The 22,977-nt window shown below is 40.4% G+C and overlaps 1 protein-coding gene across 25 annotated transcripts in view; it reads left to right on the plus strand.

The window, feature by feature from the left end:
- The window catches only part of DLG2 (discs large MAGUK scaffold protein 2), a 2,066,111-nt gene that overhangs the window by 1,847,190 nt on the left and 195,944 nt on the right, over window positions 1–22,977 (plus strand). The window contains exon 1 of one of the 25 annotated variants that reach the window (XM_082410131.1): window positions 1,638–13,718. The exons of the other annotated variants lie outside the window; for them this stretch is intronic. The gene's annotated coding sequence lies outside the window, so the exon portion shown is untranslated. Of the gene's footprint in view, window positions 1–1,637; window positions 13,719–22,977 lie in introns of those variants that run through there. 25 annotated transcript variants of the gene reach the window in all.

Below are 22,977 nucleotides of genomic sequence, written 5' to 3' on the forward strand. Positions count from 1 at the left end.
CTCTGAAATAAATATAACATCCATAACCCTTCACAGTGAATTAACTCAACGTATGGTTTCCTTTAAATTAAGCCTCACATGGGATGATAGTTGGATTATGTAAGACTTGAAGGAGAGTGTATTTAAAGAAAAGCAGCACTTGAAAAGGTCTTGCTTTTATAGGCGGTGAATGAATATTTCACAGCAACCATGGGATACTGTGTCAGCACTTTGGTAACGCAGAGTGGCCAGGGAGGCTCACTGTATGTTTTTGTGGAGCCCTCTGTAACTGCCTCCCCACTGCTGCATGCCCTCTAGCCCCTGATTCACTGAAAGAAGGCAGTGTGGTTACCTGTTGAGTGGAGAGGACTTGGGGCACATTCAGATCTTGCATCAAGGAGTAGATTTTCAGCTCCTTTTCCAGTTCAGTTGTTAAACTCATTCCTGCCTGACCTACCAGTTGCTGAATTGTTCATTTGTTTATTTATTTATGATGCGTGTCTCCTGGGCTTCAGAACTAGCTTCAAAATGCTACTGCTCCATCTGGTTTAAATAGAGCATGCTAAGAAGAAATGAGGGAAACAATGGGACCTTGCAGTTGAAGGGAAATAGAAACCTCCTGTCAAACAGGAAGCGGAGAGAAATTCAGATTCTTTTCTCTTTCTTTATGAGTTTGTCCTGGGGGAGGGAAGTGATTTTTAGCAAGAAGACATGCTTTATAACTGGAAGTTCACATTTCTACCTGCAGTGATCTGATATTCAACATCTGTGAGGTCTGAGTTCATGGAAAACTTTTTGAATCATGTTTAGGCAGGCTAGTCTGGGGCCCAGGACAGTGGCCTTTGTTTTTCCTTTTCCCATCTGTTTCATTATTCTCTTAGGCACTTCATATGCCTGAATGCAAGCAGCCTTGTGAACGTTTTGCCTATGCAATAAGCAGGGGTCGGCCTCTTGGCTTTGGGCATCCTGGATTCTCCAGTAAAAGAGCCATTCACCTTGATAATACATTTCATTTGTTCAGAGTCAGGAAAAGTATGGTGATTAGAGACGTGGGCTTTCGGTGTCTATTAGGTCCCAGTTAGAGCCCGGGCCCTGCTGCTCACCACGTGGGTGATTATGGGGATGCTATGTTAACCTCTCTGAGCCTCAGTTTCCTAATCTCATAAGTGGAGCTTATTACTCATGTAATAAGCTTGTTAGAGCTTGTTGAGAAGATTAAACAAGCTATGTAAAAGGACTTCACGGTAAATACTTGGGAATCATCACCTAGTTTTATAAGATCTGAATGCGCTTTCACTTTCATTGCCACTGGTCCTCACTGTGTGCCTGGAAAGGCATTGTTGGCCCCATCTGACAGAGGGAAGAGGCTCGTAAGCCTGAGAGCCCCTTGCCCCAGTGAGTGTCCTCTCTTCACTCTGCCACCTTTGGTTGTAGATGCATATCCTCTATTCACCTTTTCTAAGGCATGACTCAGAGCTCTTCCTTCTGACAGCGAATCTTCTGAATGAGAGACAATAACAATCAAATATTTTGGCGTTATTCACCAGGAGAGCCAAAAGCTCTCTGCCTTCCACATTTAAAGCATGAAGAATACTGCTTTAAAAAGCACTGTGCAAGGGTGGTACATGATCTGATTTGGGTCACATCTTTGATTTGTACTGTTTTTCCCTTCTATCAAAGGAGAAGAGGGTGGGGTACATGTCCTCCATGAAGGAGAGCAGGAGAACGGTGCAGAGTGGCAGGCTCAGGGCAGCCTGAGTTTTCTCCACACCCTACTGCTGCTCATGGTCTGATTGCATGTTGCCTGCTGTTCACGAAGGGACTGGAGGGCAGAACAAGGACTCAGCTTCCCCAAGTTGGAAAAGCTATTTAGAAGCTATGTACCCTTCTCCAGACTGTCCAGTGATTGTTTGACAGTATTAAAGGAATGGATGTTTTTGCCAGACAGCCTTTCCTGTATGCCCTCAGGACCCCAGAGCCAACACGGTCAGCCAATCCATAGTCAATTTATTTCAGACAATTTGGAAGAGTACATGTAACAGTAATGTATTGGTTACAATAATACAAGCTCTTGTTACAGTCAACTCTTAAAATGAATAATGGTTTAAACACAATAAAAGTTTATTTTCTTTCTCATGAAGTTCAAAACTTGTCTTAACTCTCCTCTAGGCAGTGATTCAGGGACTTTTTCCATGCTTTGGCCCCTCCATTTTCAACATGTGGCTTCCAAGGTCAAAGGATTCATTTGCATCAAGCTGGTGGGAGGGAAAGAGAAGTTGAAGGCTTGCTGGGGAAATGTTGTTATAGGCCAGGCCCATTCCATTTCATTGGCCAGAACTCACATTCCCTTGGCCAGAGCTCAGACAGATGGCCGCACCTAATTTCTTGGGTGGAGTCTAGTTTTGTGCTCCAGAAGAGGAAATGAGTTTGGTGAACCAACCAGTTTCTGCCTCAAAATAATTATGACCAACTAACATTTATAAAGCATTTACTTTGTGTCAGGCCTTGTGCTAATAAGCACTTTATCTACATTATTTTAAAATTCATATACTATGTTTTTCACCCATTTAAAGTATACAATTCATTGGTTTTTGATATATTCACAGAATCGTGACACCATCACCACCATCAATTTTAGAACATTTTCATTATCGCCTCCCAAACCCCATACCCATTAACAATCACTCCCCATTTCCTCATCGCCTCCCAAACCCCATACCCATTAACAATCACTCCCCATGTCCTCGCATCTCCCCGCCCCCACTGCAACCCTACGCAACCACCAATCTCTTTTCTGTATGGATGGATTTGCCTGTTCTGAACATTTCATATATAATGGAATGCTTATATTCTTTTATATAATCCTCACAACAACCGTACAAGCTAGACAGGTTGTTATTCCCATTTTACAGATTTACAGAGGATCAGGTTGCTTAAATGACTTGCCAGTAAATTTAAACCCTGCCTCTCACTGAACTCTATCATACTATGCTGTGTTGCAATTATGAAGAATAATCACACCATGATTTGGGAAAGAGGTTTTGGGAAAGAGGAGGAAGGGGTATTCGATTGCTTGCTTTTAAATGAATATCATGGCAAAAAAACCTAACTTTTTCATGGAGGACTCCTTTACTAAAGTGACAGACACTTAGAAGTCAGAGAGATCAAGGTTTAAAGCCCAGACCTACCACTTAACCAGGTGTATACAAAGTATGCACTGCTTAATTCCTCTTGAGTCTTAGTGTCTTTATCTATAAAATGGGAATAATGAATCTGTTTGCTGGGAGGATTGAGTGAGATTAGCCTATGTGAAAGCTGTTCCCACAACTTTACATAGTTGATGCCTTGCCAGTGTTAGTTGCTCTTGCTTAGAAGTGAAATTCTGGCTGTAATTGGGCAGCCACAGAAATTATGTTAATGTATCTGGCCCTCCGGGATACTGTCCGGAAAGAAATTATTGTGACTTGGTGTTTTACAGTATCCAGATTATAACCCAGAAGTGACTGAGATCCTAGGAGGATTTCTAACAACGAGGGTTAGGAAAAAGGGACATATGCTCCAGGATAGAAAAGTATATGCAGATTCTGGTCTATCGACTTCTGATCTCATCTGGGCAGAACAGTTTGTTAAAGGCACCTGGAAAGAACCAGCTGAGCCAGTGTAAGTTTGAAGTTCCTTGGGAAAGAAGATAAGCTGGCTGAGTTTCTGTAGGCAAAGAGCCAGTAATGAGGTTTCCAGCATTCCATCACATGTCCTTTTCATCACTTTCAGCTCAGCCAGAGACGGCAAAGTCTCAAGACTCAGAGGCCAAGAGTGCCTTTGAGAGACTCACGGAGGTAGCTGTGAAGGAGTGAATTGTGCTTTTGTTCCATTGACCCATTCCCCACTCTACCCTGTCGTTAGCCATAAAGATATTGAAATCTGGGCATGAGAGCGCAGAGAAGACCGAGGAGGCAGTGGGAAGTTGTATTGGCAGTGGCTCGTGATCATATAGCCAGAAGAGACCATCAGAAAAAAAGGGTCTGAACTCTATGTAGAATCAGGGGCTCATTTCAGCCTTAAAAATCTGTCCTAAAAGCCTCTGGTTCTGCCATTTCCTAATAGCATGGACAAATGACTTAATCTCTCTGAGCCTCCATTTCCATATAGGATTGTTACCTGGACCGTGACTTACAACCCTGCACCCCCAACCTGCATAATTCCAGGGGGCTCCATTCACATACACTAGGGGTCAGCATATTGCAAACCTGTAATGGGTCAGACACTAAATATATTAGGTTTTATGGGCCATTTGTTCTCTACTGCAACTAATCAAGTCTGCTATTGTCTTGCAAAAGCAACTATACATAATATATAAATGAATGGGTATGGCTATGTTCCAATAAAACTTCATTTATGGACACTGAAATTTGAATATTATATAATTTTCATGTGCTACAAAGCATTTTTCTTCCTTTGATTTTTTTTCTACCAATTAAAAATGTAAAAATCATTCTTGTCTTATAGACTCTACAGAATCAGACAGTGGGCCAGATTTGGTCTGCAGGCCATGATTTATAGGCCCCTAACATACACTAAAATATGTTCAGTGTCCTCTAGAGAGATGCAGTGCAGTGCCATGATTACTGCAAGGACCAAATAAGAAAGAACATGTAAAGTGATTAGCATAGTGTCTGCCTGTTATAAGTACTCAGCAAATGGTTGTTATTACTATTTGCTCACTAAATAAGAAATATATTATCAACTATACTTCAGTAAAAAAATATTAAAACTAAAAAAATATATATTAACTACTTGCCACAGACATCTGGAAAGGGAGACAGTTACATTTTGGTTACTTAACATTTCTACTGTGTTAAGCTTTTATTATTATTAAAATATATATTAAAATTAAAACTATAAAAACTGGTTTGGACAGGTAGTGACATTTTGAGGCCACCCAGTTTTGTAATTTTTTCCTAATATCCCAGTATTGTCTCTTCAATTTGTAGACATATTTTAGTATAGTTGTTGGTTGGTTGGGGGATTGGGTTCAGGACTCCTGTGGATACCAAAATTCGAGGATGCTCAAGTCACTTATATAAAATGACATCTTATAAAAAATATATAAAATAACATCTTACGGAAGAACCTGAACGAACTTTTTGGCCAACCCAGTACTTGCATATAACCTATGCACATCCTCCCGTATACTTTAAACCATCTTTAGATTACTTATAATAACTAATACAATGTAAATGGTATGTAAATAGTTGTAAATACAAGGTAAATGCTATGTAAATAGTTGCTGGTGTGGTAATTTCTAGTCTTGCTTTTTGGAACTTTTCTGGAACTTTTTTTTTCAAATATATTCGATCCACCGTTGGTTGAATCATGGATGTGGAATCCACAGATACAAAGGGCTGACTGTACTTGGTCTGTGCTGCTAGGTGCTACATGAATAAATGAGTTTAGGTCTTTTCTGTCTAGGAGCCCATGTTCTTCTCCAAAGTGGGTATATGCATCCTAAGGGTATGCAAGATGATAGCCTTTCTCTTTATATTAACTCTTCATCTCAGCCTTTAAATTTCTGTTTTGGTATAGGATTTATAATGTACATACTGTGCCATAGTAATATGGTTGTACATCCTACAATTTATAAATATATAAATACTCAGATAGTGGAAGGTGTGCTCATATTTTCTTTAAATGATGTTGACAAAGTTTTGAGAAAACTGGTTGAGAAGGATTTGGTATGAGTGATGTAGGTTCTTATTCAGAACTAGGCAACTGTTTTTAGGACTTGAATTAACAGTTACTCTGGTGTCTATTTTGTGGCAGGTGGGAAGCAAGATATTTCACATTTTAAATTTCAGAGTAACACTTAAAACAGCTATATGATAAGTACAGTTATCTCCATTTTATAGATGAGGAACCAAGTTCAATTCAGAGAAGATAAGCAACTTGTAAAGGTCAGCTTGAATGAATCAGGACTGTCTAACTATAAAGCATGACATTTACCACTTCAACCTTCATTGCATTGAAGAAGTTCATGAAAAAGGAATGATTATTCTCTGGTATTCCTAATCTCTGAAGTTAGTCTTTTTTCCGTCACGTGTACTTAGTTTATTGAGTGGTAAATGGATAAAATTCCACTCCCCCAGAGATCCATGATCAACCCCTTACCTGCTGACCTCTGCACATCACATGCTTCTCACTCTGATTAGAAATCTTCTTAATTAGATGTCTCCTAGTCAGTCATCCATCAAGACTCAGCTTAGACATCACCTCCTCCAGGAAGCCTTCTTGACTTCACCTCCCAGACTAGGTGAGATGCCCTTCCTCTAAGTATCTATAGCACCCTAATGAGTCCTTATAAAATATGCTAGCTGTGTAGTTAGTTGTTATCTGCTTGTTACTCCCTGGACTGAAAGCCCCTTAGGGGACAGAAAATCTGACCTTGATTGTATTGACCTCCTGCCATCCAACGTGGTAATAAGGTGCCTGAGACATAACAGACCCTCCATGAATATTTATGGAATGAAGAAATTCCTCCATCATTGATTTGTAGTCTGAGATAACTTCGGCAAAGAGATGGGTTGAAGTTTGTCTTTATTTAGGTTTCCCAGGATAGGGCAAATTGGTGGACATGAATTAGATTATAGGGGACCAGATAATGGTAAAACAAAGGAAGTAAACTTTTATATGTATGAAGGCTTTTTCATTCTGGGTTTCTCCTTCTGAAGAGGGTACCTACTCTCACACCAATCAAATTTATATTAGTGATGTATATGATTTATCAGTATATTCCAGTTTCTCTCTATGTATGTTTATGTGAGCATATATATAAGCCCACACATAGTCATGAACATGAGTTCATAAAAATAGATGACCACAATTTCTGTAAACTATCTCATGATCACTGAAAGTTCAACAAAAGGATAGAGTTCATTAACACTCTTCAGGTTGGCCCATCTTGCCAAGTCATTCAGTTGCTCTAAATCTCCTTTGGTCCTAAAGCCATTTCCCTCCGGGATGCATAAAGCTTTACCTCTTTCTTTAAAGGGAACTAGCATTTACTGAAAGCTTTTGCAATATTCCAGATATTTAACCGAGGTGATCTCATTTAATCCTCAGACGTTTGCACACATCCACAGGTCCTGAACCCAAAAGAAAATGGATCAAGTCAAAAGCAAGTCAAGAATTTAGTGAAACAGAAAATCTTCACTAAGAAAGAAGGAGGAAGGAGTGGGCAAGACTAAGAAAAAATCTGAATTTTGTTGAATTCAGTTATGAATGAATATTGTTAAATTCTTACACAAATTTGTTGCATAGGATTATACCAAATTAATTTGTTGGTGATAAGATGAGAGTTTATGACCATTAGCACAGTTTATATATGAGCAGGGAGGGACCTTTTCAGCTGATTGGGAGAAAAGCTTTCTTCTTCCTACCACCAGATATGGCTACATGTGAAGGGTTTTCTTGCTGAAAAAGGACAGCATTCGAACAGTTGTTCCCAGATTTTTACATTTCATAGACCAGAAACGCTTCAGAACAAACTTTTATAGGCCAGTAGAGTTGCCAAATTTTTATCTTGCCAATAAAATGAAGGACATTAAAAAACAAGACAAAAAGCCTACGATCTATTTTAATCTTCATTTCAGAAATAAAAAGACAACTTTTAATAGCAAAAACAATAAGAAAAAACAAAGAGTAGAAAAGATATAATCTCATCATAAAGAAAGGTCATTTTAGCTTGATGAAAAATCACTGCATTCTATTTACTTTTCTCATTCTTTCTTGACCAACAAGGGTTGGGGACCAGCCTCTAAGAACCACTGCTACTGCTATGAGCAGGCTTTGAAGTCACACGGCTCTCAATTTAAATCCAGGCCCTACTGATTCCTAGCTGTGAAACTTGGGGCAAGTTATTCAACTTTTCTGAGCTGCAATTTCTTCATGTGTCAGATGAGGATAATATCTGACTGTATTAATCTCCTAGGGTTGCCATAACAAAGTACCACAAACTAAGTGGCTTAGAACACCAGAAATTTTTTGTCTCACAGTTATGGAGCCCAGAAGTCTGAAATCCAAGTGTCTGCAGGGCCATGCTACATCTGAAGGTGCTAGGGAATGATCTGTTTCAGACCTCTCTCCTAGCTTCTGGTAGTTCCTTGGCTTTTGGCAACATATCTCCAATCTTTTCATGCCTTTCTCCCTGTTGCATATCTGTGTCCCAATGACCCCCTTTTATAAGGACACCAGTCAGTCACATTGGATTAGGGACTCACCCTACTCCAGTACGACTTCTTAACTAATTACATCTGAGACAATTCTGTTTCCAAATCAGGTCACATTCTGATGTATTGGGGGGTTAAGACTTCAACATATGAGTTTGTGGGGGGGGGAAATACAGGTTAACCCATAACACTAACCAAACTCATGGAATTCTTGTATCAGAGTCATTCAGGAGAGGTTGAATACATTAAAAATACAGTAAAGTACCAGGGATTGTAAGGGTTGTTTGTTTTTTAAGAAAATATATAATTGAGGAATTTATGACTTAGGGACAGTAAGTAATTTATGCAAGGATATATAACTAAGAAGTAGTGAAGGACTTCCCTGGTGGCGCAGCGGTTAAGAATCCGCCTGCCAATGCAGGGGACACGGGTTCAAGCCCTGGTCCAGGAAGATCCCACATGCCGTGGAGCAACTAAGCCCGTGCGCCACAACTACTGAGCCTGCGCTCTACACCCCGCGAGCCACAACTACTGAAGCCTGCATGGTACAACTACTGAAGCCCGCGCGCCTAGAGCCCGTGCTCTGCAACAAGAGAAGCCACCGCGATGTGAAGCCCATGCACTGCAACGAAGAGTAGCCCCCGCTCACTGCAACTAGAGAAAGCCCATGTGCAGCAACAAAGACCCAACGCAGCAATAATAAAATATAAAATGAATAAATAAATCTTAAAAAAAAAAAAGTAGTGAAGATGTGACTTTGAACACATTTACTTAATAAATATTTAAAATATGTGTTATGTGGCTGACTCTGTTCTAGTGCTGGAGACTCAGCCATGAATGAACTAGACAAGGCCCCTGGTTTTACATTCCAGTGGAGGGAAGCAAAAGTTAATAAAATAAATAAATATATAAATTTAAGTAGAGATAAGTATTATAAATAAAAACAAAGTCCAATAAGAGAGTAGAGAATAATGGAGGGATGGAAGATGATGTTCTGCACAGGATGTCAGGGGGTTATTTCTTGCCGAGGAGACATGTGAGCAGAATCCTGACTGCAGTGAAGGAGTAAATCCTAAGTGAAAGGGGAGCCACAGAAGGGAGCTGAGTAGGGAGTGCTGGGGTCTGATTTTTGTTTTAAGAGAATCTGCTTGCTGTGTAGACAGTGATTTGTAGCAAGGCAGTAGTCAAAGGAAGGAAACCAATTAGGTGAGGGCAGAAGTCCATGTGAGAGGTTATAGTGATATAGAGTGGGGAGCAGAGGTGGAGATGGAGAAAAGATTGGGGATATATTTTGAAGACAGAATTACCAGCAGTTGCTAATGAATAAGATGTGGGATATAAGATTTTTTTAAAAAGAGCCAAGAATGATTCCCAGGTTTTTGACCAGAGCAACTTGGTGAACAATTATGCCATTTTTTGAAATGGTACATATTAGGAGTACAGTAAATACGGGAAGGAGGTGGGGACCACAGGTTTAGTTTTGACGGTCAAATGGAGATGCTCGGATGTGGGATGCAGCTGGATATGAAAGTCTGGCATTCAGGGCACAGGCTGGGACTAGAGATCTACATGTGGTAGTCTTTAATCCATAGATGGCATATAAGCCTTGATACTGGATGTTGTGGCCTAGGGAGTGAGTATAACGAGAAAGGTCTAATGATGAGCCCTGGGACACAAGAAACTTGAAAGATCAGGAAGTGGAGAAGGACTCAGCAAAGGAGACTGAGAAGGATGAATTAGTGAGGTAGGAGGGAAACCAGGGGGGTCTCAGGAACCAAGTTTAAAAAGTGGTTGACTCAAGGAAGATATAAGTCATTGTGTCAAAGAGCTGTGGAGAGATTGAGTAAACTGAGGACTCCACTCTGGCCATTGCTTTTGTTGGTGAACATGTCATTATTTACCTTAATAAAAGCAACTCTAGTGGAATGGTGAAGGTGTAACCTGACTGAAGCCAGTTAAGGCGAGAATGGGATGTGAAGAGGTAAAAACACTGTGAGTGGACACTTATATTTTATGTTCTCTGTTATCTCAATTTCTTAGAAGCAGTGAATATAATAGTTAAGAGAGCGGGCTCTGCAGTCTTAGAACTTCAGTCATTATTCTGATTGTGCCAGTCAGCTAACCTCTCCAGTCACAGAGTCCTCATCTACAAAGTAGAGATAATAGTACAGCTCGCTTCAAAATGTTGTGAGGGTTGAGGGCTTCCCTGGTGGCGCAGTGGTTAAGAATTCGCTTGCCAACGCAGGGGACACGGGTTTGAGCCCTGGTCCGGGAAGATCCCACATGCTGCGGAGCAACTAAGCCCGTGCGCCACAACTACTGAGCCTGCGCTCTACAGCCCGCAAGCCACAACTACTGAAGCCCGTGCACCGAGAGCCCATGCTCCACAACAAGAGAAGCCACCACAATGGGAAGCCTGCACACCTCAACGAAGAGTAGCCCCACTTGCCGCAACTAGCGAAAGCCCACACGCAGCAACGAAGACCCAATGCAGCCATCAATCAATCAATCAATCAATCTATTAAAAAAAAAATGTGAGGGTTGAATGAGAGATGCAAGTAAAGTTTTAACACATTGCCAGCCCATAATAAGTGTCAATAAATACTAGCACTGTCACTAATATAAGCAAAGTACTGGTGCAGCTTCCAGGCTCCACATAGTTTATTACGTCTGGGAGCAGTTGGTGGCGTGAGGTGGTAATTATGACAGAATATGTGTTATGATGATCCTTGATGGGGACAGAACAGTGTGTTATAATACAAAAACTATATGAAGACTCCTCCACAATAATTTTTCATGGGGTGTTTCATAATGGTGGAATAGCCAGGCAGCAGGGGGAGAATGGCTCTGAAGGGGGTTTTGGGGGATCATGGTAGATCAAGAAGCTGGAAATCATGGAAGGACTTAGAGTAGACCAAGCCACATCAGGCCATATGTGGATAACCCACATATTGATATTGAAAGTAACCCTTTATCTTGTAATCATAGTTATTTATTATTTACTCTTTGCTACACACGGTGTTTACACCTGGATTTTCTTACCAGTTTAGAAACCCAAGTCCCTCTCCCCCTGACCCTCTAATTATGTTGCATACCTCTGCTTCTACAGTGTCTAGTGTTACGGTCATGAAAGAGGGGGCACCTCATCTACATATATTCCGTATCCCCTAGTAAGATGCTTAGAGGGAAAAATAAACAAGGAGAGAGTAGTCCATATGTGAGCAAATTAAGTTGCCCACTCGGTCATTCTCTAGAAACACAAAGCTAAGAAAGCCTCTCATACTTAAACCTGCATAGCCTGGAAAATTATAGCATCACCTTGTCCCACAGAGGGCTACTGCTGATGTCTCTCAAGGAACATTGATTGCATACCTTGGATATAGCAGTCTCTTATATGGATGAACTCACCTGATTGGAACCTGGCAGGTGGCCAAATCCTGGTTTATATTGAGTTAGGACAGGAGTTTGCAGTGGAACTTTTGAGACAGAGTACCTGTTTCCTTGCTTGGCACACCTTGACTTAGTGGCAGTAGGCAGCTGTGTGCACAATTTCATTGTTGTTATGTGGCAGGCGCTTGTTTGAAACAGGTGAAGGAAGCCAAGTTGGTCTCACTGTGGATAGCCAACATGCTGTTAAGTATGCTTTCCTGGGCTGGTGAGTTCATTTGACTAATAGAAGAAGTGAAGTAGAGAGCTAGGGACCTGAACAGGCAGCCCAGAGCAGAGCCCCTGGGCCTGCCATTCTCTGGCAGAAAGTCCCCATATTCCTGGTGACGTTCTTCAATCTGGGTGATAGACCTCTCTGGGGTTGTTTCCCTTTTTTCACTGGCTGGCAGATTCACAGTCTTAACAGAATCCTTGGCAAATAGTAGTTGACATGGAAAAAGACACTTTAAAGAGAAGGTGAGGCAGAAATCCATTTTCCAAAAAGAAGTATGGTAAGAATAATAGCCAATAATTTTGGGAGTATGCATTATAAACCAGGCACTACATTTTCTTGATGTACTTAATCTTGCAAGGTAAAAATTAGCATACCCATTTATAGATAAAGCAACCCATGTTACTGTAAATCAGTGACAAAGCTAGGGTTTAAACACAAGGCTGTTTGGTTCCTAAACCTATGCTCCTCCTGTAATTTCTACTAAAGGCCATAGTAAATAAATCTGCTCGCATCGCTCGTCTGCCCCTACAGTTGAATGTGAAACACTGCTTGGGATAGGATGATATGCTTAAGAGTGTGGGCTCTGAAACCAGGTTGCCTGGAGTTGATTCCAGCCCTGCCACTTAGCAGCTGGGATCCTACTTGGATGTGTTAACCTCTATGAATCTCAGTTTTTTCATCTGCAATATGTTTTTTATGATAATACCTACCTCGTAGGAATGTTTTGAAGATTAAATAAAGATTAAATGAGGCTGAGCACCTAAAACACTGCCTGGCATATGAGAAGTGCTCAATAATCGCTATTATTATCAAAAACATGATTTCTAGTGTTGATGTTCAGTGAACCTAAAGAGGTTATATTGACCTTGTCAGAGAGGAAACAAAAAGCTCAGGCACTGCTCCTCCATGCTGCCTGCCTGTAAATGATTTTTGGCGAATCAATGGTACTGTTCCTGATTTCTGCATGTCTCCCAATTTTCAGGGCTTCCTTGCTCTAGAGGTAGCACAGTAGGATAGGATAGAAAGACACTGTTTTGACATCAGAAGACCTGGGGTTTGGGGTTAAGCTCAAATCGTATTTGGAAACTGGGACCTGTGCAGGTCATTTTCTCTCTCTTGCTACGGGTTCCTCATCTGCACAGCTAGCGGATTGAACTCCCGAACCTCTAGGGCTCCTTGCATCCTCCATTTCTGTGAGCATTGGACAAAGTCACTTAACTTCTCGGGTGGCTCATTTATACTGTAGCACTGCTGAACCTTTCCTGGTTGCTGAGGGGCTCAGGGAGAGTGAAGTGTTTGGTACACTGTGACAGGCTATGCAAATATGAGGGCTGATCTTTACAGAATTATTAATGAGAATTAAACCTGAGTAGTATGCCTCGCTATTTGTGCGTTGGAGACTCAGGGGCTTTCCTCCACGTTTTGCCATCTTTGCCTACCCCCCACTGGGTTGGGTGGATCCACCTTAACAAGGTGTGGGGGAACACGAGTGGAGGATGGGGTGCGGTACTGATGGTGGGAAAGCGTCTTATTGGTTAATGCTGGTACATCCCAAACACTGATTACTGTCACTGCTTCTCAGGCTGATATATTTATCAGGATGAGTTACAAGGAAATACATGTACCCAGGGAGAGAAGACGCTGCATGGTCACCCCCTGTGATGTAAAATATGAGAGCCTAGGAGGGGCTGTTTTATAATTCATCAGGTTTTGCTAGTGAGTTCTGCCGGAGTCTTAGTTATAAAGGCAAGTGTGAACCGGACGGCAGACAGGAGAACCTGGCACCAAGGAGACGGAGAAGCTGCCTTTGGTGCCTCCTGCCTCCTCCCTGCTTTGTTCCAATAATTTTGTGCTCGGTAAGTTCCCTGGCTTTGCAGCTAATCATTGTTGAATAAGCTTGGCAAATGAATCTGTAGTTTGGAATATGCACTTGCTGTCAGAAGTGTGTGTCAGTGTTTGGGCTTCTGACAAATTCTACAATTCTATTAAATGAGCAAAATAGCTTAAAAGATGAAACAAAAGCCGACAAATCAATTATTCACCTTGATCCTTGGAAGGCTGCTTTCTTTGGTTGCTAAAGTTTCTCTGGTTTCATTCTGTCAGTTTCATTTGTTGGGTGAGCTTTGAAAAGAACAAGTCTCTTTGTCACGAAATTGTTTTTCCTAGCTGCCAAAAGGAGGTATGTACAGGGCGGTTTGTCCATCCCCACCCCCCAGCTTACCCTCCCCAGCAATCGGTAAATTCTAAAACAGACTGTTTGCTTGGTAACCAGCTCCGACAGAGCTGAACCTATGCAAGGCAAGATTCAAATTGCAATCTTTTGTGTGAACAGAACTGAGGGACTCTGAATAATTGTCATTGTGGAGATTATTGTGAGACTCGGTATGGTGGTAGTCCCTGCGTTTTGCCGGAATGGGATCAGAATGTGAGCAGATTTGCATTTGGCATGCCTGTTGGTGGTGTGGGAGAAGGAGCGAAAGAAAAGACTGGATCGTTATGGAAAGAGCTGTACATCCCACCCACAGGACAGACAAATGCAGAAAGCATGGCAGTTGTATTTGCGTAACTTGGGACTGTTTTCTCTAGTTTCCTATTCCTGTTAATAATTACCTGGAGCTGTGTTTTGGTCCACATCTGGGTATGCTCCAGGTCCTGGCTCCAAGCAGAGTGAGCGCTAACTCCTGATCAGCTAGCTGTAGGAAGTCATTTCCTCCTCAGAAGGAAAGAAGCGAAAGCTGTACCTTCCTGGACTCCTTTCTGCTGTGTTGTTTGCCTCTGTCCAAATCTCATGGAAACCAACAGCTTGACGTACTTTTTTTTTTTTTTTTTTTTTGCAGTAGCAGATTTAACTGTGGTGTCATATGGCATATTATGTATGGAAAGGAATAGCAAGACATTTTTCTGAATGCTTCAAGTGTGTCTGGCTTGTTGACATTTGCTTGATTTCACTGGCAAGGAGCTACTGTCTTCTGAACCCATAACTGTCTGTCCAAAGCGTTTACTTTATGCATAATTGCACTTTCTCTTTAGATGTGGGATCTGTAGACCTGACAAGAACATCCTCTTTATCCTCAAGGAAAGCAACTCATTTTAGCATCTTCTTGAAAAAAAATATGCATCTTTTTCCTCCCACCAGCTTGCTCTTTGCTTTTTCCTGATAAATATTGTGGTCATCAGTACCACTATACTTCTAATAAAGTTGTTTCTTCTTTCCTAGTACACTTTCTGATTGCACCAAAACTTGGCAAATTTGGAATATGGAATGTATCTTTTTTTTCAGGAACACATTTTCCAGGCATTCTTCTTTTGTCCATAAATAGCTTTTCCATATTTTCCATTTCTCTGAATAAGTTCTGCTTAAAGAGCAGAGGAGTGATGTATTATGGTTGGCACTTAGGGGTGTGTAACCTGAGACTTGGTTTCTGATCTACAAACTGGCTGCCCCACAAGGGGTCTGTAAAATGTCTTTTTGTCCTACGTTCAGCTCAAAGCCTCCGGGCTACAGCAGTAATGATTAAGCTAGGAAATTCAGCAAACCATTGCAGGTATAAACCAACATCTGCGTTTGATGGTCTGGTCAGCACGTGATGCTTGTAAAGCTCAGGACACACAGCTGAAGGTTCCTCAGAGTGTTAATATATCTTAATGCCAAGAACAATACAGTTGTAAAGTACCTTTGCGATGTATTGTACGTTGAATTTTACTGTACTACATTTAAAAAAATCTCCTGCCAGAGCCCCTGGTTTATTTTGCAGCAGTACCTGGGTCTTGATTCAGTGTGGTTTTATGGAGAAATAAGCCAATGCACTAATTTCCATAAACTGAGTTTCTTCTCATTTGGTGGTGGTTTTTCCATCTTCTATCTCCTCCACCCACCAGGAATAAGCTCTTTCAATAGCAACAAAAGAAAATTTAGCGTGAGTTATTCTCAATTAAATTTACAGAAAGACAAATACAAACTGTGATGAGAGAACACGTACATACCAAAAAGCATGTCTCTTAAAAAAGGGTTATAAGCCAAAGAGGCTTGAACATTTTACCTACATGACACATATGATTTTCTTCGAGAGAGGTTGGGGGGGTAGAAGGGGGCGAGGTTTACAGGAGCTGTCCTAAGACCTGGCTTCAGCAGTTAACAAATGGAAAGGGCAGGGGCTTTGTGTCACCATGGTCCCCACCTCACTCTCCTTATCTGTAAAATTGGGGAGGGGAAGTTAGGAAGATTACACCAGATAGATGATGTATGTATGTGTAACCAATGGTGCACTGATTGGCACAAAGGGGACCCAGTAAAAGGTAGTCAGTATGGTTAGAAGTTGAATTTTGTAGAATATATTAACTCATTTTGATGTTGGTTTTGAAAGAAATACGCACATTAAATAGGAAGATTATAAAAAATTTTCTTGTTAGCAAGATACACTTCTGTCAGATGATTTTAGTTTTTGTTTTTATTTTGGAAACCTAGTAAACACAGAATTATTACCTCTCAGTTCACATTTCACTAATTCTTAGAATGGCATCTAATGTCTTTACATAATTATTTAAAGAATAAACTTCATGTCAAATGGGGAGCATGGAGATAAACTGATACCAAATAATATTTCATAGCCTTCTAAGTTATTTGCTAAACAATGAATAGGCCATAATTCCAGCCCTGACATTGCATTAAAGTACCTAATTATAAATATCATTTATTACGCCCCAGGCACTGTACTGTATGTTTTACCTGCATTTTCTCATTTACTCCTCATTACAACCCTACCTGGCAGGTGCTATCTTGCTTCTCATTATCAAATTAGGAAACGAGATTAGAGAAAAGTTTATTTAAATACTACTAATTTAAATTGGCATATGGCAGTGCTAGAATCTGAACTCAAACCTGTCTGATTCTAGAATCTATACTGTAACCACCATGGTGGAATGATTCAGTAGGATTTGCCCAGCTCTACATGGCTCCATTTTGGAATCTTGGCCCTATAGTTGCCTTGATTCTTCTCCCCACATATTTAACCTCTATCAGAGTCTAGGGGGTATAAAAAAATGAAGTAGGAGACTTTCATTGCTCTCATTTTTGGTCTGCGCCAATCAAGATCACTTTTTCCTGAGTCATCTTTACAATTCTCACGAAAGTATAAAATTTAGTATTAAAAAGCATGAAATTTTAAAAGGTCATAAATCTACCAAATTCAAGATAAGATCTAAAAGTTACCCAGAATTAGTATTGTCCTTTCACCTGGGCAACATCTCTCTGGCTTTAGAGGAGTCTCTGGGCCAAGAGGATGGGCCCATTTGGAGCTTGCTTTCTAGACCACATTCAGGGTAAACAGGATCCCAGAATTTCTTCCCCAGACAATCCTGAGCCCACTTCCAAGGGTTGTACTGTGTGCCCACCCCGGGGTGTGAGGAAGTCCAAGGGGTTGCTATTTGCATGGGGTTAGGGGTGAGGCCAGGGAATGGGACTTTGTTGATCATAGCTTGGACTTGGGAGTTGGAATATCCACACATCTGCATGAAAGGCCTTTTGTGGTGCAGGAAGGAACTATGGAAGAGAAGAAGGGCTGGCCCAGGTCTGGGGGCCTCTATTTGTGTTCTTACCTTGGGCCCCCAAAATGTTAAGCACAGCCGTACTCTGCAGTGAAGAATGCTTACCTGTACTTCAGAGTAATGAAGCTAAAATTCCAGTGGGTTGGTTTTGTGGGGCTTTTGTTTGTTTTTGCTTTTGACCTTTTCCCCATTAAACCAAAAGAAATCACTTGAACAAGAAAGTGGTCAAAGCTATGAAGATCTCAGACTAAAAGCTTTTTAAGTTCCATTTTGGAATTGACAGCAACCTGATCCATCAAGGCTAGATACTGGTCTTTTTTCTAGTTCAGAGGCATAGGCTGACTTTGGAAGGTGACTGTAGGGTCAACTGGATTAAAACTCTGCCATTTGTCCTTTATGCCATTTGAAAATGTAGTTGCTCAGAGAGTCCAATGGTAATTTCAGGTGCCCTTTTCTTATCTCTGGTTTTAAATTGCTGTTGTAACCCTTGATGCTGGGGGCTGATGAAGGCTGCCTGAAGGAACTCTGTGGAACCCTGCCCTACAGGCTGGTATGAAAAGCAGAGGTGACGATCAATGGCTTTGTGTGGCCTTCTATCATTATTACAGCCCTTTCTTCTGCCCAGCGTCTCATTCTCCCAGAAGATGGCTTCTTTCCATCTTCTGTTGTATTGGAGACACAGACCCACCTAAGGAGAACTAGCAGTCCAGGAGTTCCAGGCAGCAAAATCCCTGTAATTATTAAGAATCTTGAGGGCTTTTGTTTTGTTTTGTTCTGTTCTTAATGCAATGAAAGCTATTATGCAGTTACCAGAGTGATTTTTTTGTTTGTTTGTTTTGTTTTGTTTTTGTTTCTGTTACTCTTACCTTCATAAAGTAATTTTCTAGATGAAAAGGTAGAATGCATCTTGGGACATATTTTCTACTACCAAATCTTGCAACCTTGCTTTCCTTAGCTATAAAGCAAGTAAAGTAATTCCTGTCTCAAGGCTGTTGGGAAAGCATAAATGCGATAACTCATGTCCCAGTGGATAGCTATTCCCTCATCCACATGAAAGCAATTGGCACAGTTAAAACTTAGCACATAGTGTGCCTGTATCAAACGTTCCCCCAGTCTGAAAATACAGCAGTTAAACTGGTGACTCTGTGATGACTAAGGTGTGTGCCACACTTGACAAGCAGAAGGAGGACAAAACAAAATTTACCATTTAACCTCTGAATTGAAAACTTTTAATAGTGTATGCCTTGGGTGGTGGTAGTCCCATCGACTTTTACTTTCTTTTTCATGTTTTATGTATCATTTGAACTTTTATAACGAGCTTGCATTATTTATGTAATTAGGAGGAAAAAGGAGAAGAAACATTTTTAGAGAATTGAATTAGAATAGGAAATGGTTATGGATGTGTTGTGGATATCTAACTCGGGAGGAGGACTCCCGTCAAAATTTTCTTTAATATAAAATACTTGGGAAAGAGATATTTTCTGGCTGGAATAATTCCGATTAGCTTACTTTATATGCTTGTTTGCTTGTTTATTTGTCTATTATTAATCATTTATTAAGCATAGACTAGTGCCAGATGTTCTACTAGGTGCTGAGGTTAAAAAAATGAACACTCATAATCCTTGAACTCAACGCGTTTGTAATCCAAGAGAAATGGGCATGTGAGCCCGCAGTTCTAACACAGAGTGATCCCCGCTGTGCCATAACAGGGGCAGGTGAGATTGCTTTCTATTGCAAGGAACTGGCTTGATCAATAAAGGAAATGTATTGGTGATTGTAACTTAAAAGTACAGCAGTGAAGCCAGCTTCAGAGGTCTGATCCTGTGGCACACCGGGTTGTCAAGAAATCTGTTTCTTTTGGTTTTGGCATGCTGCCTGTTTTGGTATTAGCTGTATCCTAACACCAACTGCCCTCATGGTCACAGAATGATTGTCAATGGCTCCTGGACAACTTATTTTCTTAGTCATATCCAGCCAGAAAGCAATCCTGAGAATGGTCCTTAAAATTCACTTTTAAATGGACTGGCTTACTACCCTTGAACATAAAGCCAAATATCACCAGCCCATTCTGAAGCTTAGACAGGATACAGACAGCCTCCCCATAACCTTATGAGCCCCTAAACAAAGTCTGGCAGCTGTTGCTGTTAGGAAGAGACAGTGGGGAATTCTATGGCAGTCCAGTGGTTAGGACTTGGCGCTTTCACTGCGGGAGCCCGGGTTCAATCCCTGGTTGCGGAGCTAAGATCCTGTGAGCCTCGCAGAGTGGCCAAAAAAAAAAAAAGGAAAGTGTGGTGGTGGTGATGGAATGGATGCTGTGGTCTTCAGCTTGCTATATGTACAACACACAGTGTACAAATGTCCACTAGAATTAGTACATAACAGAATGGAAAGAAGGCCAAGTATACGATGGTGCATGCCTTTAAATATTGACTCACCCCACGATGAGTAGGGGTTTGCCAAAAGATAAGAAAGAGGGAAAGGCTTTGAGGCAGAGAAAAAAAGCTTTTTGCAGTCACAAAAACTAACCAGGTAATTGTTTAACTATCTGTTTATCTTCACATTGGCACTATTGCAGAAGTTACCAGCCAGAAGCCATCTGACTAGTGGTATAATTAACAGAAAACCTAATGTATGTTTCACCAAAACCTGCTATTGGATGATAGCAGTTGGGTTTTAAGCTAAACCAGTCGTGTCTTTATTTTTTTACAATGTGAGTACAGATATGGAGCCAATTCAATATGAACCTTAAAATTTCTGTCCCCTGGTTCAAAATTATAGAATTTTAGAGCTAGACAATACCATTGTCATCCTTTTTTTCTCCTTTTTTGCTTCTGTGAAACCTATTCAAGAAGTTTAATGATTCACTCAATGCCTCAAATTTATTTATATTGTGATGTCATGAAATTTCTGATGCTAAAAAATAGTATAAGACAAAGAAAAACAAAAACAAAACCAAAAAAGGTATAAGACAAATGAGGGTACCTTTGAATAGATGTGCTTAATTGCTAATTGTGTAGTATATATCACATTGAGAATGAGATAGACTAGAATAAAATATTTGTTAGCCAAATATCAATGCTCTATAGCAAAATTAGATTAAACTTTGGTGTCTGTGTGATTCACAGTTTATATAATTTATCTGTTCTTTAGTTCTTCAGCCTTAGGCAGTACTCACTGTTTCTTTCCATTGAAGAAGTAAAATACTTCCTGGATAAAATTGTGCTGGGTGGGCTTGGTAACAGTTTCTATTAAAACTCTTGACTCCAAATTTAATTAGCTGTGTTTTGGATTGTTTTTCCAGTTTTGCAGCATAGAAAAAGTGACAAGACTCTTACTTACTTTCTGTAGGAAGTGTGCTCATACTGTTAACAATTTTCTGGCATCTAAATGCAATCATAAAACATTCTTTTTTTACTCATGAAGGTCATTAAATGCTGTCAACCTACTTACGTAATGAGTGTGGTCCTAGATACGCATTCGTCTAGCTTCTTTCCAAAGAACACTCAATAATGGCAACAAATGGAAGCAAAGTATATTTTCTCTTGCCATTTGCTTCTGGTGCAACAGATCTGTTCAGAAAACATGAAGCCAAGCATGGCAGTGGTCACAGCCCAGCTGTGTCAGTGAGGGACCAGAGACTTCCTCAGAAAACATGCTTGAGTGAGAGAAGGCAGCAGTGATCATGTAGGAAATGCTCCCCAGGGCACTGGTTTCTTCTTCAAATTAGACAGCTCTTCAATGCAGAGATAGAAGATAGAAGCAAAAAGTAGTGGAAGGGTGATGGATAATGTTGATTTAAAAGCACATTTGTCATCCCAGAATTAAAAGGTGCCATTATCCCGTGACACAACTGTACTTCCTATAGCACAAACCAGATAAACTCTTCTTTGTTTAGTTTTGAGGTTTCCTTTCACAGGTTTCCTTTGCCCTCCCCCTTCCCAACTGCTTTATATCACCCCCAACTCCAGTTGCTTTCCCAGGCCTTTCACAGAGCTAATTGGTTAACTAAAGATTAACTAAAGAGTTAACGCCTAGCACAGCCAGTTGTTAAATATTGTGACATCACTTCTGTATAAGACCCATCTTATTTTTTAAAAACTTATGGCTACAATGGAGGAGAATAACATTCAGATGCAGAAACAATGTATAATTAAGAGCTAAAATGTTTGAGACAGCCCTGTGTAGTTTTTTAAAGAGTGATAAAGGAGATATTATTTGAGATTGTCTGGAAAGATTGGCCAGGAATTTGGATAGGACAGGAATGAAGGACAGGGCAGAATATGCACTTTTTTTTCATTCATTTATTTAACAAATAATAACTAAATCTCCCATGTGTTTATTGCCACTTTGCACACATTATCTCCTTTACCTCTCATAACAGCACTATGAGAAGAGAGGAGAATATAAGGCTTGATCACACAGCTAGGAAGTGGCAGGAAAGCCCACGTGTTATCCACTCTTGTCCATTATATGCAAGGCTCTGTATTAGGTGCTGGCATGGTGAATATGAAGATGCATTTTGTTTTTTACTTGTAAAGGCCAAAATTTGCAAACCCAGGGAAATATTGACAGCCCTTAAGTGAATGAAAAAGTATTCTTGGGCCTTCCATCATCAAGAGCATCATTTAAAAATATGGTTGGGTAATACATTTTTATATTGCTTGCTTCAGTTGCTTCAACAGCGATATAAAAAGTGGAAATGTGAGCCATAGGGAACTAGCTGAACTCATTATAATTTGATTATCTAATCTTCCAGTATTAGTCTTCTTACAACCTTTGCATAACATAGGAACATTAGAAAAAGCAATAAAGCACACATTCTAAGCATTTAGCCTGTTGACAAAGTCATACTTTCTATCTTTAAATGGAAACTGAAAGAGCAGGACTATTTATTAATGATTTTATAGCAAATCTAACTTTTTCTAACTGCTTTCCAGATTATGCCTTACACAGCGAGTGTATACTTGCTATGACTAAATTATATGGGGAAATGTACATTTATGGGCCAGAGTATGGCATCACCTCCTTTCTTGCCAAAAATACCCCCCAGTGAGTTTCTTGAGGGCAGGGATTTGATTTCATTTATCCTTGCATGCCTGGCATCTAACATGGTTAATTGATAGACACCAGATAATACATCCTTTTAGGCAGGGTGGAGACAATGTAAGATTGAGAAGTTGGGGGATAATTTCTGGAGTTAACCCTGAAGGTGATGTAGGAATTTACTAGCTACACGGAGAAGGGCATTGTAAGGAGATAGTTTATACTGAGCAATGTTTCTGAAAAAAAAAATGATCACAGAATTTGTATTTTTAAGGAAAGCAAGGAAGACCTCAGTGCCTTTGCAGTATTTTTTGTTCCTGGCAACCCATTTTTCTAAACTTCTTTCCCTACTCCCTTCTCCTTTATCTTATCCCCCACTCATTCTTTAAAATTCAGACTTCTTCAACAAATAAGTAACAAGGAGAAAAGAAACATAGGGGAAGCACTTAAAAGGCAAATCAACTAATTGTAATCAATGAACCTATCGGGTCCAGATTCAAACAAACTTTAAAAAAAAAATTCTTGACA

The sequence above is a fragment of the Balaenoptera physalus genome (assembly GCF_965194825.1).
Source record: "Balaenoptera physalus genome assembly, chromosome: 10".
NCBI classification, from domain to species: domain Eukaryota; kingdom Metazoa; phylum Chordata; class Mammalia; order Artiodactyla; family Balaenopteridae; genus Balaenoptera; species Balaenoptera physalus.